At 39.0% G+C, this 17,264-nt stretch overlaps 1 protein-coding gene across 3 annotated transcripts in view; it reads left to right on the forward strand.

Moving 5' to 3' along the window:
• Positions 1-328: 328 nt before the first annotated feature.
• The window catches only part of glceb (glucuronic acid epimerase b), a 94,692-nt gene continuing 77,756 nt past the window's right edge, over positions 329-17,264 (forward strand). For all 3 annotated transcript variants that reach the window (XM_022190040.2, XM_051936684.1, XM_051936695.1), the window contains exon 1: positions 329-528. The gene's annotated coding sequence lies outside the window, so the exon portion shown is untranslated. The remainder of the gene's footprint in view (positions 529-17,264) is intronic.

Genomic DNA, 17,264 nt, shown 5'->3' on the forward strand with positions numbered 1-17,264 from the left:
TGATTTTATCTTTATTTTATTATAAGCACATTCTTCTTTTTATTGTATTTATTTCTTTTTATATTCATATTTTATTTAGCCTTTTCTTTTATGGATTCATTTTGGTTGATATTGTTTTATAGCAAATTATTCTTTTATTTATTCATCCGTTTTATATATCCTCTTTATTTACTATTCTCTAATAGATTTATTTTCTCTCTCTACTCCACACTCCATAGACTTTTCCATAAAGCTCCAACAATAACAAACGCCTGGCTCCAGCCGTCTCATCTGATTGGCCCGTAGAGCTCTTCGTGTCATCTCGCGTTACTTGATATTCTTCCCAGTGAGAGGCAGACGCTGAGCTGTGTTCAGTCGCTGTTGTGGCTGGGAGGGAGGCAGCACAGGCAGTCAGCGTCTTTGGTTGACCGTGATACAGCCTGAGGTGAAACAGGAGTCTCTTTTAAACTGACCCACCGAGCGAAAACAACAACCGCTGGCTTCCCCCGGACAAACTCCGGCTCGGCTCGACACCTTTAAATCCGGCAGGTAAGGTCGCTATCGCTGGCTCCGTCCAGACACTAATGCACGGCTAGCTGATATTTTCTACTCTGGAGTTTCACATCAGCGGAGCAACGTTTAAATCCCACCGGTGTGCGCTTCCTCCCTTAACTTTACACGCGTGGGACACTTTAAGTCTGTGCTAGAGAAACACACCCAGCTCGTCGGCTTGTGTTAACGGAACCAGAGAGGGGGGAATGCAGGAACTTCAAAGCTCAGTGTCGACTCCGTCCCCGGAATGCATATCCCCGTTAGCCTGCATGCTAACGATACATCTGCTTAGTATAAAGTGGCGGCTGGCTCACTAGCTAGCTGGCTAGGTCGCCTGTCAGCTTAGCAGAATAATAGCAGTTTTTAAAAAATGATTAGTATTGTATTTGTCCTGCTGGAGAGGCAGATGATGGGGTGGCTACGCGTGGGAGCCATGTCTTCTTCTTTTTTTATTCTTTTTTTTTTTGTGAATGAAACTGACAAACTTAACTTGGGACACCGGTTAGCTAATATTAACTCATCTGTTTTGTTTCCTGTATCTGGAATATTAAACCAGGGGTGTCAAACTCACTTAGTTCAGGTTAGTTCCACATTCAGCCCAATTTGGTGTCAGTGGATCCGACCAGTAAAATAACCAGTAAATTAAACACCACCAAACAACCTGTAATTTCAGAAAATTAGGTTCAATTTCAACAATATTATGCCTCAGTTTATCATTTCCATGTCACAACTTCCAGATCACAGAATGTCCAAGAAGGAACAAAGCATTTATTCCACAGCTATCTGGAACTGAGTGATATACTGTTGAAAAAAATGTACAATTGTACAAAATTTTTCTAAAAATGAGACACGGTGACAAAAAATGTCACAAATGATATGAAACAAACAAAAATGAGACAAAAATTGGACCAAAAAATTACAAAGTTACAAAAAAGGGACAAATGACAAAAAATGACAAAAGAAAAATGAATATCAAGCGAACATAAAATGACAAAAACAGACAAAAGACAAAAAACACAAGCAAGAAAAAAAATGACAAAAGCCAGGAAAAATAGATGGACAAAATCTTACAAAAACAAGATACAAAGCAAAAAAAATTGAACAAATTATACAAAAAAGACAAAATGATTAAAAACAAGACAAAATAAATGAATAAAGCGAAACACAAACTGACTAAAGACAATTACACAAGCGAGAGAAAAGGGAAACAAAACGACAAAAACGAGAAACAAACAGCAAAAACATGAGACACACAGGTCAAACAAAAAGCAAAATCCTAAAAAGACAAAATACTACCAAAAAAGAAAACAAAATGACAATAAAATAGACAAACAATAAATGCGAGACAAAAAGAAAACACAAAAATGAGAAACAAAACAACTAAAATAGGAGACAAACAGTAAAAGTCAGACAAAAAAAACAACAAGACAAAATATTACAAAAACGAGACACAAAACGACGAAAGAACAATGTAGTATTTTACTTTCTGATCTAAACAACTTGTCATGGTCTAGAAATGATTTTAAATTTATAGTTTACTAATTTAAAATCTGCATTTAATGTTTTCTCTGGAATTTTTCCACTCTGAGGGCCGGATTGGACCCTCTGGAGGACCGCTTTTGGACCACGGGCTCATGTTTGACACCCGTGATTTAAGCCCTGCCTGCATCAGAACATGCGTTGCTGCTGCTTGTCTGCGTTTGTCTCTTTTTCATTGTGCGCTAACTTCTCCATCCTCAAAGATCTGCACCCCACCCACAAGCGCCACGCACGTCTGCAACTGTCCTGTTATTACAGACTGAAGCTAAAAGGGCCACTTTATGTGCAACTGTTGCTTTTGGGAGTTCATATAGTCACAACATGCAGCGACTAGCAGCTGTCTTTACCTTTTCAGGGGTCAGTTGTGTCCGCTGCCTCCCCTCGCAGCCTAATCCCTTTCTTGTTTGGAGACTACACACAGCTGTTAACAGGGTACATTTGTTGCCGGGGTCTTCTTAAGTTCAGGCTATTTTGAGACATGTTCTGCATCCTCCTAAATATCTTCCGAAAGAAGCCGAGACGCGACGTGTTCATTGCTCTTGGAGGTTCGTCCATGTGTGCTTTATTACACACATTAAAGTCAAGGTAAAACGGCGGTGTAGCAGATGGATCGAGATACGTACTGAACTCAGGGGAATCGATGCAATGAAGCAACCCAGACTGCAGTGTGTTAGAAATGACAATAGGCTGAGGTAGAGTGGTGTCATAGAGCAGAATTCACAAGTCTGTGTCCACCGTTTGCATTGTGTAGGACCGCACTGAGTTAATGAGACTGTCGATGTTGGCTTGTGAAATTTTCTTCATGAAGGGCTTGGCGGAGTTGGTGGGTATTTAGGGTGCAGATTCACGTTGTTGGACTTCCAGAGCTTCCATGCTGCAGCTTGTCTGTAAACCGTGATGTTGTGCTTTTTTTTTTCTTAGATGGCAAATGGTAGAATTGTGCTTCTTTAACTTCCTGCATGTCCATTCCTGTCTTTCTCCTGCCAGCCGTGACGTCGTGTCATTTAAAGCTTATTTGGAGGTCACATGATCTGATCAAACCACACCTGACGAGGATGTGGATTAAGTCAATGATTGAGAATTTGGTGCCGGTTGAAAGCTTTTGTGCACAACAGACTAAATTTAACCCTTTTTAAACCGTAGCCATAGAAGTTAGATTTTTAACTTTTACTGTCCAGTCAGAAAAGAAGACCATTTGGGTGCTTCTGTTCATTATTGTCAGCGCATATTGATGGATTGATCGGCCAGGTCGGGGTTTGGGCTGATAGGAGCTCATTATTGATGTCAGATGATGTAATAAGCTTTTTTATTTTATTTTAAAATTAAGGATCGTTTCAGTGTTGGCCTGACTGATTTATTGGATCTGATATTGCCGGAAGTTTGAGATAGACAGATACTTACTTTATTAATCCCAAGGGCTCACAATGCAAGAAACCTGGGATGAAAAACGGCAGGACTATGAGGAGAAACCGTGCATTGAGACTGAAGTATTATCGTAATTCGTCTGCAGTGTCAGTATTGAGCAATCGGAAAAAAACACCACTGTGGAATGAACAATTTGGCTCGGATGTTTCACCAAACTGTCATAATTAGATTCCATTTGAACATTTGTACTCTTTCTCTACTCAGAAACGTGTTTTGTTTGGTGTTTTTTTTCTCTTGGATGTGTGAACTTCTCAGTGATGATTGATGCGCGCAGATGAGCCAAAACATCATGACCGACTCGTGCCAAATATTCTGAGGACTGCAGGAAGTTGAGGGGGTTTGTCTCATCGTGGTCTGATGCTAAGACGTTCGTGGCAGATCCTTTAAGTCCTGTAAGCCGTGACATGTAGCCACAACAGATCAGCCCATCTCCCAGTGTCCAGTTCTTCTATTCCTGTTGGAAGGTGCTGGACGCTTCTCGCTGCTGGTGTCCAACAAGTGTTTGAGATGTTCCAACTCAGCCATCTGGACATCATTATTTGTCCCAAGTCGATTTTGTCCGTGCCTTTATCCCTACATCCAACGTGTTGACTACCAGAACTGACTGTCTAGTGCAGGAGTATCCAACATGAGGCCCGTGGTCCAAAAGTGGTCCTCCAGAGGGTCCAATCCGGCCCTCAAAGTGGAAAAATTCCAGAGAAGACATTAACTGCAGATTTTAAATTAGTAAAACTATAAATTTAAATCATTTCTAGACCATGACAAGTTGTGTGGATCACACAGTAAAATACTAGATTGTTCTTTTGTCGTTTTCTGTCTCATTTTTGTCATTTTGTGTTTCCTTTTTGTAATGTTTTGTTTTCTTTTAGTTGTTATTTTGTGTTTCTTTGTCGTTTTGATCATGAGTCATTGTTCTTTTGTCATTTTGTGTCTCATTTTTGAAATATTTTGTCTTCTGTTTTTGTTGTTTTTTTCTTTTTTGTCTGACTTTTGCAGTGTGTCTCGTGTTTTTTTTTTTTGTCATGTTGTTTCCTTTCTGTAATATTTTGTCTGCTGTTTTTTGTCCTCTTTTTGTTGTTTTGGTCCTAAATCATTGTTCTTTTGTCATGTTGTGTTTCCTTTCTGTAATATTTTGTCTTGTTTTTGTTGTCTCTTTTTTTGAGGAGACCCCTTCAAACCCCTGTTTTAAGGTATTTGCAAGAAGATAATTGCACTTTCTTTTTAGTGGACAAAACATGTCAGACATGAAATATTGCTTCAAAGCAGAGTGTTTTCTGTACATGTGCCTTTAGTAATTTGGGAGATTTTAAAAATAATGATGTGCTTCAATACTTAGAACCAAAAGAAGACGTCCGGTTGTCTTTATTGAAGCATGCAGGATCAAATAAACTGAACAAAAAAAAAGAAAATTAAATGCATAACCTGTGGATTTAAATTGTTGTTGCTGTATTGGCAGATTTAAGTTATGAAGCCACAAAACATTTAATGTCGGAAAATTATGGTCAGCCAATGCAATTATTTGTTTTACTGATGTCTTTTTATTATTGTTTGTTTGTATTTTTATCTGTTTTTATTTCTGTGTACAGCACTTTGACGGAAAGCGCTTTTTAAATACAGTTATTATTATTAATAATTTGTCCACTGAAAGTACTGAGAGCAAATAAAACCCAACAGTAAATTAGGGCTGGACCTAATAGTGGTTTCTGGCCTCCGAATATTCGGGCCCTATTAAAGACGAATATCCAAAAATTCGTTCCGCCCCGTAACGTCCGGGGGTGGGGCGAATATTCGGATACCACTGTAGCGAACGAATATTCGAATATTCCAATATTCGGATATTCGGTCCAGCCCTACTGTAAATAATAAAGAAGGTGAAGTCAGACTACAGCAAAAATAATGGTAATGTCCTGTGTACTGTGCAGGACATTTTCCAATTCTAAAAATTCATTTTGTGACTGTCTTTTTAATTAATCCAAGTCTTTTGCTGACATTAGTCCCTGCACTTCGTCTTCCATATCCACCGATATCAGCCGATACATCTGCCTGGCTGATTAATGGCTCCAGCTCGTGTCCTATTGATCCAGCGAGCAATCATACTTAGTTAATCGATTCATTTGTGTGAAAATGAGGATTTTCTCTCAAGGAAATTAAAGCCCACTTATCTAAATGTAAATCAGGCCAGAGACATGCGACCTGATTTACATTTAGATCGCTGGACTCTAATACGTTAACGTTTTCTCATCGGCTCTGCTGATTCTAGTGATAAAAGCGAGCTGGAAAGTTTTCACACAGTTGATGTTGTTTTCAGTAGCCTTGCAGGACTTCTCTGTTCACCTTCAGCACATCTCTGGTGATGTGAATTTCCCTTCAACATGTGCCCTTAACACAACAAATAACCTCCATGTCCGTGCTAACAAGCAGCCTCTTGGATGAGAGAAGTGAGTCGATCCAGTCGGTTCACGGAGGTCAACTTTCAAAATGCAACGGTGAACTCCATGTCGGTCTTTATGCAACCTGCTATAATTTATATTTTATATGTCAAACTACACCACAGGCCAGACCAAGCAGTTGATCAAATACCTGAAATGCTTCACATTTTGCTGAAGAGCCAGCTGAAACACGCCAGTGTGTTTCTTTAATTCCATTTCTATCATCTCATGCATACTTCTCCTTTTACTAAAGCCTCTTATCTTGATCATTTTAAGTGTCTTTTTTGTGGTATTGTTGCTTTTTAGCTTACCATTAAAGGCTGACAGTAAAGATGTCTTTTTCATAATTGTATTGGAAAGATTGGAACCTGGCAATGTCAAAACCATGTTGGTCCTTCCAACGATATCTGAGATAAGATCAACTTTATTCATTCTGGAGGAGACACAGGACACAAAGTGATAAAAATGAGACCCAAAATGACAAAATCGAGACTTAAAATGACAAAATCGAGAATTAAAATGACAAAATCGAGACTCGAGACGCAAAACGACAAAATCGAGACTCGAGACGCAAAACGACAAAATCGAGACTCGAGACGCAAAACGACAAAATCGAGACGCAAAACGACAAAATCGAGACGCAAAACGACAAAATCGAGACGCAAAACGACAAAATCGAGAATTAAAATTACAAAATCGAGACGCAAATCGACAAAATCGAGAATTAAAATTACAAAATCGAGACGCAAATCGACAAAATCGAGAATTAAAATTACAAAATCGAGACGCAAAACGACAAAATCGAGACGCAAAACGACAAAATCGAGACGCAAAACGACAAAATCGAGAATTAAAATTACAAAAACGAGAATTAAAATTACAAAAACGAGACAAAAAATGACAATCGAGACACAAAGTGACCAAACTATTTCTGAATCAGCTCATTTTATGATTGTTTATCGAATTAGAATGTGGTTGGTGTTAAATTGGGATGGTTATTTAATTGACATTTTAGTGATATCCAATCATTTTTTATTAATAAGTGATTGTTTCCAAAATAATAAATGTGGAATTTGTAAAGACATGATCATAATGAGCATAAAAACATTATTTTTTATTACTTTTATTTAATGTATGCAGATATATCCCATGGACTTCAAAAGTTCCAAAACATGCCAAACAGTCTCTGCAAAACCTTTTGAAATGTTTACTGAATTATGAAAAAGGGAAGAAAAAGAACAGTTTAGTACATCTTCGCCATATAATGTCAAAAATTGATTTTACTAGAGGGCATAATTCATCAAACTGGATTTTTCCTTTTATTTGATTCCAGTAGAAGACCAGTCCTGACCTTTAGGATGCCGACTCTGAGGAGCCGTAGTAGAAACTCATGAAAATGTAAAGTTTTAGTGAGCCTCCGTTGAAATTCAAACTGAAATATGGGGTGCAATTATCCGGAAACTTTATCGCTCCTGTTGTAATCTCTGACATTATGGCAGCCGTTCTGTCAACTTTGGCAACCGTCATTGATCCCTGGCAGCCGGCCTGAGGATCGTTTCTGAAACCTGCTGCTGGGCGCTGACTGGTTTCATGTGGTGCTCTGGATTTACACGTGAACCAGAAAGGCAACGGAGCGAGGCGGACACACAGCAGACCGGCCAGAGTCTTCTAGGTGAAGAATCGTTTTCCATACGTTTATGTTTTACGTTGCTCTTCATATTTTGTGGTCCTCTGAGATGTTTTCTGCTCCATCGAGACCAGGAGTGGCAAATTCATCTTAGTCCAGGTTCCACATCCAGCCCAGTTTGATCTCCGGGCCGGACCAGTAAAATCGCAGCATAAAAACCTGTAAATAACCACAACTTCAAATTGTAATCACAGGTATCTGGAACTGAACACAGTAGTATGCTTACTTGATGATCAAAACGTCAAAGTCAGACAAAAAAAGACCAAAACAACACCCACCAAAAACACGACAATTATTACGAAAACAAGACGACAAAAACGAGAAAAAAAAAGCTGAGACAAACGATAAGAGACAATTTTTAAAAAAAATGTTACAAAGTGACAAAAAAATGGACAAAGAGCATAAGCACGACAAATAAAACCAAAGCGATGCACAAAGCAACGAATAAAGCAAAACACAAAATGACAAAAGCGAGGAAAAAAATGACAAACAAAAAAGAGACAAAATTGGACAAAGTTTCAAAGCGACAAAAAAATGAACAACAAAAACAAGTCACAAAATGACATAAAATGAGACCAAAAATGACAAAAGAAAGAAACAAAGCAACAAAAAAGTAGACAAACACAAGCGAGACAAAAAAACACAAAACAAATAATAAAGCAAAACACAAAATTACAAAAATAAGACCAAAAAACACAAAGACAAAAAGGAAACGCAAAATGACAAAAACCTGAAACAAACAACAAAAGTCAGACAAAAAAACAAGACAAATTATTACAAAAATGAGACGCAAAACGACAAAAGAACAATGAACAATCTATTGTTTTACTTTTTGCTCAAACAACTTGTCATGGTCTAGAAATGATTTTAAATTTATAGTTTTACTAATTTACAATCTGCAGTTAATGTCTTCCGGAATTCTTACACTTTTGGCCCACGGGCCTCATGTTGGACAAATACAGTTAGTGACAATTGATAGAAATAAGAAGTTTCTTTATATTGTTTGTGACTTTATATCCAGTCAGGGTGTCCAGAAAAAATCTAACAAAGATTCAGAGACAAACCTTACTCTGCAGAGCGTGGATTTGTTCTATTTTTGAGTGGTGGCAGATTGCAGTAACACCGGCAGAAGTTGGCAGCTTGCTAATTAGACAGTCAGTGAATCGGAAGAGAGAGCTGATAGAAATGCCTGCAGGAGACGGATTTAATGTTTGTTATATACAGATACCACTTTAGATTAGATGTTTTCATGCCTGATAGGAAGAGAGGACATCCTGAATGAAACTTTAAATACCAAACAAAGAACTTTAAAATCCATAAATCTAACCACCTGATAAAGTAATCATTTAGTCCAGAGGTGTCAAACTCATTCTAGTTCAGGTTCCACGTTCAACCCAGTTTGATCTCAACGGGACTGGACCAGTAAAACCACAGGATGATAAGCTCTAAACAACCACACCTCCTCATGGTTCCTTTGTTTTAGTGCAAAAATGTTCACATGTAAGGATTCATCTTTTTTTTACAAAACATCATGAACAACCTGAAATTTCTGAAGAAAAATAAATTCAATTTCAACAACATTCAGCCTCAGTTCATCATTTACACATAAGACAAAAGTCAGACAAAAAAGGCAAAAAAACCAAACAAAAACAAGACAAAATATTACAAAAATGAGACACAAAGCTAGCCTAGCCGCGTTAGACAACCCACGGCAACGAATTTAATTCTCTGCCAGGGTGGGTCTAGTTACCCTCCATAAGGGTCGAGGCTGGATTCTCCTAAAACTGGCCGGACCAATCACCATGAAGTGTAGAGTCAGAAGGCGGGCGTAACTAAGTGACGACAGAGGCGCGACGATTCTGACAGAAACAACCGGCGCACAATAAACAGTTATCTTTCCACTCGGCTTTGGCCACAGCCCTTAAAGATTTGAAGCTAAAATTCAACTTGAAAGATAAACAAAGGACGGCACTGAAGTGTTTCATTGAGAAGAAAGACGTATTTGGACTTATGCCGACGGGATATGGCAAATCCTTAATATACCTGTTGGCTCCGCTGGTTGGGAAGCTAATGGGACTCAGCCACAATCCGCCGGTGCTCTAGGAACTACGTCAGCCTATTCGTTGCGCTGATTGGTTGTATACCTACCCAATTGCTGCAGAGGGATTTGATAGACAACCTTTTAGCCCGCCTCCCTCCCTGTCGAGGGTTCCTAGACCCTTGTGCCTTCAGAACATGGGTCTAGCGCGGCTAGGCTAACACAAAGCGACAAAAAATGGACAAATGACATGGAGAAAAACTGTTTTTACTTTTAATAAAAATATGTCCAAGATATATCTCATGGACTTCAAAATGTCGACTGTGACACCTGCAAACTATGTTCCAAAAAGTCCCGCAATTATATGTTGACTCATTTCACTATTTCCAGACACAGAGAGCTCTTAATCTCGATGGGAAACAGTCTGAAATGTGGTTACACTTTCATAGAGTCGTTGCTGTTTCCCACAAATGCAACACCTGTGAAGTAAAAGTAAGTAAGGCTTGAACTGCAATCAATCTATCGGAGCATCCAGCTAAAGTTCATCGCACACAGACGAAGAAATGTTTCCACTGCCGCCTTTACAGATCATCTTTCATTGCCTGGAGCTGGTTTGACATGAACGCCTGAGGCTCAGAGCCCTCGCATGGAGGTAAATAAATTAAACAAACTTAAGTTAATGATTACCATTATCCAGCCGACTGTGTAGCTATGTTCATTACATTAATCTGAAATGCTCAGAGCATCATCGTGACCGCTCAGAAATTCAGTTTCATGGCAGAATTCAGTGATTTGGAGGCAGCAGGTAAATTCTGTGCTGAATAAAAAATGACTGGATATCACTAAAATATCAACTAAATAACCGTCTGAATTTAACGCCAACCACCTTCTAATGAGCTAAACAATAATAAAATGAGATAATTCAGAAATAGTTTGGATTGTGTTCTTTTTATTTAGTTGAGAGCATCATTTCTTTTTTGGCAATATATCAAAATTTATATGGAAAAAAACAAATTCAGTCACTTTCCACTAAATTCCCCGCTACAAAAGCACCCCTCCAGGAAGTGTGTTAATTCCAGATCACATGACCTGCTCATTTTGTTTCTTTATTGGTCATTTTCAGTCTGTTTTGTGGGCATTTTAGGTCTTTTTGTGGTCCTTTTGTGCATTTTTGTGGCTGTTTTCAGTCCGTTTGTGATAATTTTATGTGTTTTTTGTGGGCATTTTGCAATTTTTGGAGTTACTTTGTGGGTCTCTCGTCCTTTTGTGCCTTTATATGATAATTGTCTGTCTCACTGAATCATTTTGTGTTTTTCTGTGGTCAGTCTGTCATTTTTTTGTCATTTGTTTCTTTTTTGGCCATTTTTTTCAGTTTGCTTTGTGCTCATTTGTCTTTTTTTTTTTTTTGGTCATTTTCAGTCCGTTTTGTGCTCATTCGTTTCTTTTTTTGGTCATTTTCAGTCCGTTTTGTGCTCATTTGTTTCTTTTTTGGTCATTTTCAGTCCGTTTTGTGCTCATTCTTGTTTCTTTTTTGTCATTTTCAGTCCGTTTGTGCTCATTTTGTTTCTTTTTTGGTAATTTTCAGTCCGTTTTTCCTCATTCTGTTCTTTTTTTGTCATTTTCAGTCCGTTTTGTGCTCATTTTGTTTTTTTTTTGTCATTTCAGTCCGTGTCCTTTTCTTTTTTCAGGTCCGTTTTTGTGCTCTTTTTGTTTCTCTGTTTTTGGTCATTTTTCAGTCCGTTTTGTGCTGTCGTCTTCTCGTTGTCTTTTTTTTTGGTCATTTCAGCCCTTTTGTTGCCCTTTTCAGTCTGTCTGTGGTATTTTTAGGTGTTTGTGGTCATTTTGTAACTTTCCGAAGTTATTTTGTGGAAATTACATTGAGCGGTCGTCTGCTGACACAGACAATGAGACACGTAATGTCTCGACAAAGCGTCTTTTTTCCTACTTTCCACAGGTGCCATTGCAGTGATTGTATATTAGGAGACACCTGAACGAGTAGCTGCTGATGTTCTACGCCTTCTCTGTAGACACGGCATTAAACCCACATCCCCTCCTCCAGTCCATCATCTCCAGTAAATATTAAACGTAGGGCTATCTGCTGAATTTGGCACGCTGCAGCTCTACATCGTTGTGCTTTGATTTATCGTTGATGCACGTCCTTCCAAAGCCATTCCGGTCTCTTCTCTGATGAGTGCCCTTAATCAGCACATTTCACCACGGAGCAGTCAAGTGTCCTTGTGGCTGAAGTTCTCTCTTCTTGCCTCAAATGCGGGGGTTTGAAACACCGAGGAGCACGTAGCAGAAAGCTGTCAAATGGTAGCAGGGTTTTATGTTGAACTCTCACTTTTTGCTGCTGAATGGGAGCAAAGTGGAAACCAGATATGCAGCTTGTAGCGCTCTGAGTCCACAGCTCTGTAATGATTATCAGCCTGAAACCTGAGCTCAGTCCACTCTAGTTCTGTTTGTTTTATGCCTATGAACTAATATCATTCCCATATTATTACGCCGTTATGCCGTTGGGTTTTTCGTCTCATCTAAGCATGTCTGTCTCGACGAGAATCAGCCGAGATCTGAGGGCTGGCTTAATCTCTCAGAGCTCCTTAAGACGTGCTGTCCAACCGCATCCGAAATCAAACGTGTTTGTAGTCGTGCGTCATAGAAGGAGGGAGGGGGAGGAGAGGCGGTATTGTTCAAACACGGGGATCATGGCGTGCTTTCAGACGCTCTCTCCAGGGAGATATTGATAGTGTTGGGTTTAGTTCTACAGAGTTACAGGTGGAAAAGGAGCAGAATGAGAAGTAGCTCCTCTTTGACCTCCACACAGCCTGGTCTGACTATCGGAGTCAGGGGTGTAACATGAGGCCCGTGGTCCAAAAGTGGTCCTCCAGAGGGTCCAATCCGGCCCTCAAAGTGAAAAATTACAGAGAAGACATTAACTGCAGATTGTAAATTAGTAAAACTATAAATTTAAAATCATTTCTCGACCATGACAAGTTGTTTTGATCAGAAAGTAAAATACTAGATTGTGCTTTTGTCATTTTGTGTCTCATTTTTGTAATATTTTGGGGTTTTTTTGTCTGGCTTTTGTCATTTGTCTCGTGTTTTTGTTGTTCTGTTTCTCGTTTTTGTCGTTTTGTGTTTGCTTTTTGTCTCACTTGTGTTGTTTGCCCGTTTTTTTTTTGTCATTTTGTGTCTCATTTTTGTAATGTTTTTTTTGTCTGGCTTTTTTGTCATTTGTCTCGTGTTTTTGTTGTTCTGTTTCTCGCTTTTGTCGTTTTATGTTTGATTTTTGTCTCACTTGTGTTGTTTGTCCATTTTTTTTGTCATTTTGTTTCTTGCTTTTGTCATTTCCTGTCTCATTTTTGTCCTTTTTTATGTCTTTTTTTTTGTGTCGCTTGTGTCATTTCTCCATTTTGTAACTTTTGTCTAGTTGTTGTCTCTTTTTTGGTTTTCTTTCGTGTCGTTTTCTCATGTTTTTGTTGTTTTATTTCTTGTTTTGTCAATTTTTTGTCTCGTTTTTGTGTCTATCTGTGTCGATTGTCCAATTTTGTGACGACGTAACTTTTTTTGTCTATTTTTTGGGGGGTTTCGTGTTGTTTGCCTATTTTTTTGTCGTTTTGTGTTTCCTTTTGTCTCGCTTGTGTCCATTTTTGTGGCTTTAACTCATCTGTTTAATTTTTGTTTTGTTTCGTATCATTTGTCTCATTTTTTAAAAATCATTTTACTCTCATTTTTGTAATATTTTGTCTTGTTTTTTGTCTTGATGTAAAATCCTCCATGGTTCAGTTCCAGGTGACTAAATGTTGTGTTCCTTTGTAGACACTCTGTGATCTGGAAGCTGTAATGTGGAAATGATAACTGAGGATGAATGTGGATGAAACTGAATTAGATTTTCTTAAGAAATTTCAGCTTGTTCATGATGTTTGTAGAGAGATAATTCCTTAAATGTGAACATTTTGCACTAAACCAAAGGAAACATTGAGAGCTGTGGTTATTTATTGCTCTGATTTTTCTTTTCCGGTCCACTCAGATCAAACTGGTCTGAATGTGGAACCTGAACTAAAATGAATTTGACACTGCGACTCTGCAGGTCTCCTTTGTCTCATTTTTATCTTTGGGTGGAGGGTTGGATGAGTCCACTCGCTCTTGCCCCATGACCCCACAGTACAACGGACCACGGCCTGCTTCAAAGCGACATGCAGACAGCTATGTTTGCATTCTTTGGAGCCATAGCCCTCCCCAGGCCCTCTGCTCTAAACCCCTCCTCAGTGCCAAATACCAGCCACCCGGTACAACAAAAGAAAAGTGGCCTCTGCTGCCTCAGCACGAGGACGACAGATACGCTGCCGCTCATCATCCCCCCCGTACTTTCTGGCTTTCAGTGAAACGGGTATCTTAGAAAAAAATGTGTTTAACACTAATTTAGTACTGAAAATGAAGCCAGGATTTAAGAGCTGCTCGGTCCAAACGCGGCGTTCCAGGGAATTGTAACACTCTACGGGAGTGAGATGTTGCTGGTTGGCTGGCTCGGATGGTGTGTGGAGCCTTCGCCTCTGTCCTATCTGTCAGCAGAGCTTCAAACCCAACAACACGCTGACCCGAACCTTCGTATCCTGGGTTAAACCATAGACTCTATATAAAGATGGGACGTAGCATCTGGCTCCAGAATTGAAGCCAACCCGAGAATGTCAGAAACTGCAATATCACGCCGTCCGCTTGGGTTGGCTCCAAAAGCCTTTTCTCCGTAGACCCCAATTCATTTTTGGAAAAAATAAAATTTGATAGACTGATGTTCTACAGCTCAGGATTTTTTCCCGTTAGTTTCATGGTCAAATGAGAGTCAGGTGGGCCGATCTTTAAAAATAAATCAATACTGAATTTTAAATAAATCGTTAAAGTTGGCGGAGCCAGGGGCGTGGCTATACTTGATAGACAGCAACAGAAGCCTCTGCGGTAAAATGTGGGCGGGATAAGAGAGTCCTCAGCCAATCCTGCTCCTAGTTGCTCTCCGGTCCAGCCTGTTTGACGCTTTTTACGTCACTGACTCCAAAAAATCCAAAACGGCGACCAGAAGTAGCAAAATCCGGCTTCATTTCTCGGCGTTGAAACCAAGGTGACGTCACGGTTAGTTTACGCCTGGGTTAAACACACATTATAGCTAAAGAGTGTCTGTTCAGTGGCACTGTTTGTCTCTGAAGTTAGCCGCCCTGTTGTCCTCATTTACAAGCACCAAAAAATATTGTTTACTTGTCTGAAAAAAATCCCCCCCAAATTTCTGAAAATTTGCAGAAAATTCCAATAATTCATTAAGTTTCCTTCAAAGTTTTATTTTAAAAAAAAACCCAAAATTTGGCATGAAAATTCTTGTAAAGATTTTCAAGAAATGAGTAAAAATCTTCCAAAAAAATCCTAAAAATATCTAAAGTGATTCCATATATATCAGTAAAACTTCTAATATTTTCTTTACGAACATTCACATAAAAATCAACCAAAATCCAGTGAAATTCACCGGATTTTGGTTGATTTTTATGTGAATGTTCTTAAGAATTGCGCTTAAGAATCATTTTAACTTCGCTTCTTTCTACCAAAAATCTTCAAAGATTTCCCAAAAATGTTGAAAATGTGGACATCAGAAGTTTCACTGTGAAAATATATTTTTTCTACATTTTCAAACTTTAAAACTTGTCAATTTTGACCTGCAGGACGACACGAGGGTTAAAATATGACCAAAATAATCAATGCATTGAAATGATTGTTTGTTATAAGAGGATTGATCTGAGCACAGTTTTCCTGATATATTTTTAATAGTTTTGTCCTAAATCAGCTTCAATTTTCTCCTCGGTTAATATTCAGATGTTAGATTAGCCGGATGTTGAGGAAGTGTGTCATTCCTGGATTAAACAAAAACAAAGAGTCAAAAATGCTACAGAAACAGGACTCATTTAACCCTCCTGTTGTCCTCATTTACAGGCACCAAAAAATATTGTTTCCTTGTCTGAAAAAAGACCAAGCATTCAGCAAAAAAATCCCATAAATTTGCAAAAAATTCAAGAAGAAAATTCCAATAATTCCTTAAGTTTCATTTTAAAAAATCCCCCAAATTTTGCAAGAATATTCTTGTAAATATTTTCAAAATATAAGTAAAAATCTTCCCAAAAATCCTAAAAATATCTGAAGTGATTCCATATACATCAGGAAAACGTCTAATATTTTCTCGCTGGATTTTGGTTGATCTTATGTGAATGTTCTTAAGAAATGTTTTTAACTTTTCTTTTTTTCCACCAGAAAATTTTCAAAGATTTCCCAAAAATGTTGAAAATGTGGCCATCAGAAATTTCACTGTGAAAATATATTTTTTTTCCTCCACTTTTTTGAACTTTAAAACGGGTCAGTTTGACCGGCAGGACGATTAACGGCGCTCCTCGTGTCCTACATGCATGTATCAGGCTGAATGCTTGTCTTTCCGTTTACTCACTCCAGCCTTCCTGCGTCATTCACTTGTTCAAACAATCCGTCTTGTCATTAATGGAACTGAGGTTAAAAAAAAAAAGCTAAACTTGGCAGCAGCTCCACAAACAGCATGTCTGTCTGGGCGTCCTTGGTTGTTGGGGTTTGTGCCAGCCAAGTGTGTGCGTGCACTTTTAATTGTTTTTTCTTTTTCTGCTGCTTTGTATTCCCTATGCCTTTATGGTAAATACCTGTATTTTTCTACCTGTGTCTTCTTCTCAGAATAGCGGCTATTATGACTGTGGATTGTGCTGATTGTGCACTCGCCACCTCCGCTGGAGATTCAAAACGGCATTCAGGAGGCGGCTCCGGCTTTGCATAAATGTACCTCAAGGACAAACTTCCCCATTAGCTGCAGTCAGACGGAGCTGGCATGGCCCAAACTCTCCTGTACTTTATTTTGGCGTATAAGAAGTGCACAATATTCACGAGCCAGAGTTAAAATGCACCAAAATATCCAGGAACATAGATTGGCAGCGCGTAGAGCGATGAGTCACGAGGCTTTTTTTCTCACCAAGCAGCTGCAGGAAGCGATGGGTTTGTGTTAATTGAGAGAAATAAGCATCATAGAGCTTAAACAAGCCGCGTTATTGATGGGCAGAGAATGAAACTGCAGCAATTATGGTGACATTTCTCAAAAATGCAAAATGATTCTAGTCATAGTGAACCACACATCTCTACACTTTCACAGCAGTCAGATCCAGATGCCTCCGTCAGATTTAGGAAGCTATGGTTGGTATTTTTCATTAATTTTGGCATTTTATGGACACAATTATTGACTGAGACAGCAACAGTGACGACTGCTTTACACTACGTAGCGACAACATTAAACCCAGATGCCTAATATTTGTAGCTTGGAAAATCCAAACTGAATCTCCATGTAATCTCCTATCTCCATGTTAGGAGATACAGGAGAGTCAGTTTGGCATTGGGCGAATTGAATCGCGTTTCCCTCCTGGTACAGTTTGGTACGACCAATCATAGCACGGGAGGCGGGAGTTAATGCTGCGTCATCTTCAGCGCTTCGAAGATGATGCCGGGGGGGGGGGGGGGGGCAAAGCGAATCTTTTTGTGGTCTCTTGGCATTTTGGATGGCGTTAGTCGTTGC

The sequence above is a fragment of the Acanthochromis polyacanthus genome, chromosome 2 (assembly GCF_021347895.1).
Source record: "Acanthochromis polyacanthus isolate Apoly-LR-REF ecotype Palm Island chromosome 2, KAUST_Apoly_ChrSc, whole genome shotgun sequence".
NCBI classification, from domain to species: Eukaryota; Metazoa; Chordata; class Actinopteri; family Pomacentridae; genus Acanthochromis; species Acanthochromis polyacanthus.